At 47.6% G+C, this 4,823-nt stretch overlaps 1 pseudogene; it reads left to right on the top strand.

Annotated features, from left to right (window-relative positions):
- Window positions 1-3,763: 3,763 nt before the first annotated feature.
- On the top strand, window positions 3,764-4,410 carry LOC115272643 (annotated as a pseudogene).
- Window positions 4,411-4,823: the final 413 nt, after the last annotated feature.

Here is a 4,823-nt window from a genome sequence, read left to right as displayed (position 1 = left end):
ACACCTGTTAGCTAGATAGCCAGTCCTGCATCTGGTTGTCAGTGTAACCACCAGCACCAATCATGATTCTTAGAAACTTATGTGTCATAGCTTGATGTTGAAAAGACCACCAAACCCGAATTGAGGCAAGGCAAAACTTTATTTACTTATTTATAGCCAAACCAAACCCGAACTCCAGATGGTAAGGAGCAGAGAATGGCCCTGAACAAAAGTTACATTGAAATTATATAGGCATACATAGGATTATACAATAGCCAATTACATTGTGATATGCCGATCACCAGTTTTGATGAGAACCTATCAAGATTGTGACAAGCCAGGATCACCAGTTTTGGCGGGAACCTATCAAGTTTGTTCTTTGTTCTTCTAAATGACCAATCATAGTGGAACAGTGACTAAGTAATTTTCTGTAGGCGTGACCTTGATCAGACCATAGAAAAGGGGTGGGGAAGAGTTTGCAATAAGTCATCCAGTGCATTCCATAAGTAAGTTAACCCATTATATTCCAGAAGAGGTTAACCCATTACATTCCCTAAGAAGTTTAACTTATTACATTCTATAAGCTAGCCTACAACATTAGGTAATCTTGTGGCTGTTGCCTTTTTAAGTTTGTACTCCCCACTCACCATTCCCAATTTGGGAGTCCACTTTCTGTTGCTCCAGTTGCAATACCTAAAACATTGAAAAAAATATTTTGGTTGCTTTACAACCTTGTGGTCTTCTTGGTGGAGAGTACAGAGAGGCTGGGGATGGCAGTGTAAGGAAGCAGGTCTGATTCAGGCTTCCCCTGTACTTAAAAGGGAAGCTGCCAGCTTCTCCTATCATTGCCCAGGGAGGGAGGGACAACTCTTGGGATGCCCAATCAGGAGAGGCCAGTTGACACCTTTGACCTTTCTAGGGGTGGGCCTAGTCACACCCTACGTAGGGGTCCTGGGCCCACTCTGATTGGTCAATAATCTAAATGTTGTGATTGGCTCCCACAACTTCCAGTATTGATGGGGGGGGGGTAGGGATTGGAGCACTATGCCTGTGTCGTCATTTCCTATAACTCCCCCTTCCCAAACTCATAAAAGCCCTACCCCACCTTTGTTCGGGGTTCTCTCTCCACATGGCCAGTGGGTTGGTGGAGTCTCTGAGCCCGAGCTTAAGCCCATAATAAAGCCCTTTGTTTTTGCATGTGTGACTCGGTCTCCCTGGTAGTCTCTGGTCTTTTTTTGGGGGGCAATATTGGAAACTGGGGCATAACATTTGGTGCATTGGCCAGGAAATTTCCTTCCCCCCCCCCCCCCCCGAGCTCCTGGGAGACTGACACTTTGGGCCTAATCACCGGCTGGTGAGTGCAATCGTTTTTTGTTTCCTTGTAAGTCTTTTTTGTTTGTCTGTTTTGTGTTTGTTTGTGTGCGCAGGGCCTAGGCAGGAGGTGGCCGAAACAACCTCTGTGGACCTCAAAGGAGCCAGGTGAACACACCGTGAAAGCTCAAGGCCATGGGATCTGTGAGACGTCTCAGACCCACTGACTTGGGGGGCCAAGAAGGGAGTATTCTGCTTGGCTCGCCCAGGGGACCAAGAGGGGAGTTTTCCACTTGGTTCATGGTGTTCTATTATGTGTCTGTTTGTGTCTAAAGCCCAGGGGGCCAAGGGGAGCAATCAGAATTTGACTCCCTTGGTCCAGGGAGTTTCACTGGTGGCAGCAGTGTAACCCCTTTAGGTACAGGGGAAGACTGGGCAGGTCTCCTCTAGTCGGACGGACTCCAGAATATACACGGGTGAGGGTCGATTCCATGGCTCTGGTGTCAAAATTGCCTGCTGGCAGGGGAAACTGGGGCTGGAGTAAGTAAGTCTCCTCTTGCCAGGATTCTGGTGGCTCTCTGGAACAGGTCCTACACTGGCGGCACAAGGGAAAGTTGGGTGCCCTTGGCTTAGCCATAGAGCCAACTTGTGTCTGTCTCTCTGTGCACCTGTTTATATGTGGTATTTCTGGGGGTTCCACTGGTGGCAGTAGTGTGACCCCATTGTGTGTGTATTTCACTGTGCGGTTGTTTGTGTAAGTCCTCCTCGGGAGGGAGGCAAGGTATAAGTCCTCACCAGGACGGAAGTGAAGAAGTGTAATTCCTCCCTGACTAAGGGGTTCCACTGGTGGCAGCAGTGAGACCCCTCTTGCATCTGTTCTCTGTTCATCTGTTTGCTGTGCATCTAAGTATGATTTTTGCTGTGACTCCTCATTGGGTTATTAGAAACTGTACTCTTTACTCACCAACCCACTTGGGATGATTTTCAGCAATTGTTACAGGTTCTGTTTACAACTGAGGAGTGAGAACAGATCCTGCTGGAAGCACGAAAATTTGTTCCTGGTCTGACAGGGGTACCCACCATAAACCCCACTGACATTGATGCTGGATTTCTCCTTGTCTGACCCAATTGGGATCATAATACAGGAGAAGGTAAAGAGCGCCTCAAGGTCTATCACCAGGCTCTATTGGCAGGTCTCAAAGCGGACAGTAAAAGGCCCACTGATCTGATGAGGGAATATGATATAAGGCAGGAGGCAAATGAAAGCCCCACTACTTTTCTAGAATGGGTGATGGAAGCCTTCAGGCAGTTCACGCCATTCGATCCAGAGCATGCAGATCATAAGTCAACTGTGGTAATGGCTTTCATTAACCAGGCTGCATCCGACATTAAGAGAAAACTACAAAAAGTCGAGCACCTCGGAGAAAAGACTCTCCGAGATCTAGTAGAGACAATAACAGGGAGAGTGTTGAGGATTTAGCTAGAGTGTTGCTGGCCATGACTGCAAACCCAGAGGGCCACCACCACCAATTAAAGAAAATTGCTGGAAGAAGAGGACAAGAAAGAGACCCAGAGTGCCACAGGACACCCATAGGTAAGAATCAATGTGCCTATTATCAAGAGAAAGGACACTGGCTCAGAGACTGACCTAGAAGAAAAAGCACGCCTAAAATGTTATTCGCTGGGGAAGATAGTGATTAGGGAGGATGGGGTTCGGAACCCCTCCCTGAACCCAGGGTAACTCTTAAAGTGGAGAGGAAACCAATTAACTTCTTGGTGGACCCTGGGGCTCAGCACTTGGTATTATTAGAGGCCAAGGGGCCTACCTCAAGTAAGTGATCTTGGGTCCAAGGTGCCACCGGGACCAAACAGTATTCATGGACTATCCCAGACTGTCCTTACCCCCTGCTGGGGAGAGACCTTTTATCAAAAATGAGGGCCCGGATTCATTTTGGCCCTCAAGGAGCCCCTAACTCCTAGTGCCTACATTGACCCATATGCCTGGGCTGAAACCAGGGGTCTAGGGTTGGCAAACCATCGCCCACCCATATTTGTTGACCGCACGCCTCAACAAGCCAAGGAGGGGATTAAACCCCACATCCACTGCCCTTTAAACCTGGGCATTTTAAGGGTCTGCCAGTCTTCCTGGAACACTCGTTTGCTCCCTGTTTAAAAACCTGGTACTACTGACTATAGGCTGGTGCAGGACCTCAAAGAGGTTAACAAATGGGTTATGGATATACATCAACTGTCCCTAACCCATACACTCTTCTGAGCTTCCTGCCACCTGAGAAGCAGTGGGATAGCATCCTTGACCTCAAGGATGCCTTTTTCAGCCTGCCCCTGGCCCCCAAAAGTCATGAATATTTTGCTTTTGAGTGGCATGATCCTGATATTGGCATTAACGGGCAGCTGACTTGGACTCAACTTCCTCAGGGGTTTATGAACTGACCAAAGACAAGAGTGAGTTTCAATGGAACATCAACAAGCATTTGAAACTCTAAAAACAGCTCTCTTGTTGGCACCAGCACTGGGCCCTCCTGACATTACTAAGTCTTTCCACCTGTTTGTGGCTGAAAGTAAAGGGGTGGCCAAGGGTGTGCTGACCCAGACCCTAGGACCCTGGAAAAGACCAGTGGCCTACTTGTCCAAATGCTTGGACACAATAGCGGCCAGATGCCGCCCCCCCTTCCCCCCTTTAAGGACTGTGGCTGCAGTGGTGTCTTTAGTTAAGGATGCCAACAAATTGACTCTGGGACAAGCTCTTGCCGTGACCATCCCCCCCATGCAATAGAGAGAGTACTAAAACAACCACCTGACCAGTGGCTCAGCAATGCCCGAATAACTCATTACCAGACACTACTACTCAACCCAGACAGAATTCTTTTCCAGCCTCTTTCTTCGCTTAATCTGCCCACACTCCTACCCAATCCCGATGCAGACCCCCCTGCTCCATGATTGTGCTGAGATCCTGGCCCAGTACACTGCTTCCGAGGAGAGCTGACAGATGCACCTCTTCAAAACGCAGACCATACCTTGTTCACAGATGGAAGTAGCTTCATCTGGGATGAGAAAAGAAAAGCAGGAGCAGCTGTGACTACCAACAATAAGTCTTTATAGATACTTTCTCATAATGGACTAAGGTTTTTCCTACCAAGAGTGAGACAGCCACTATTGTGGCAAAGAAATTATTGGAAGGGATCCTGCCAAGGTGTGGTTTTCCTCAGCTTATAGGGTCAGATAATGGACCAGCATTCATGTCTAAGGTAAGTCAGGGAATCGCACAGTTCATTGAGGCAGATTGGAAATTACATTGTGCATATAGACCCCAAAGTTCAGGACAGGTAGAAAGAATGAATAGAACTCTAAAAGAGACCTTAACTAAATTGACCCTAGAGACTGGCAGAGACTGGGTAGCCCTACTTCCCTTTGCCCTGTATCAGGTGAAAAACTCTCCCTACCAAATGGGTTTAACTCACTTTGAAATTATAGTTTTGTGACTCTTATTAAAAACATTGTTGTTCCTTTAATGT

The sequence above is a fragment of the Suricata suricatta genome, chromosome 11 (genome assembly GCF_006229205.1).
Source record: "Suricata suricatta isolate VVHF042 chromosome 11, meerkat_22Aug2017_6uvM2_HiC, whole genome shotgun sequence".
Lineage (NCBI taxonomy): Eukaryota > Metazoa > Chordata > Mammalia > Carnivora > Herpestidae > Suricata > Suricata suricatta.
The sequence above is the reverse complement of the archived record's forward strand: the minus strand, read 5'-3'. Positions and strand labels throughout refer to the sequence as shown.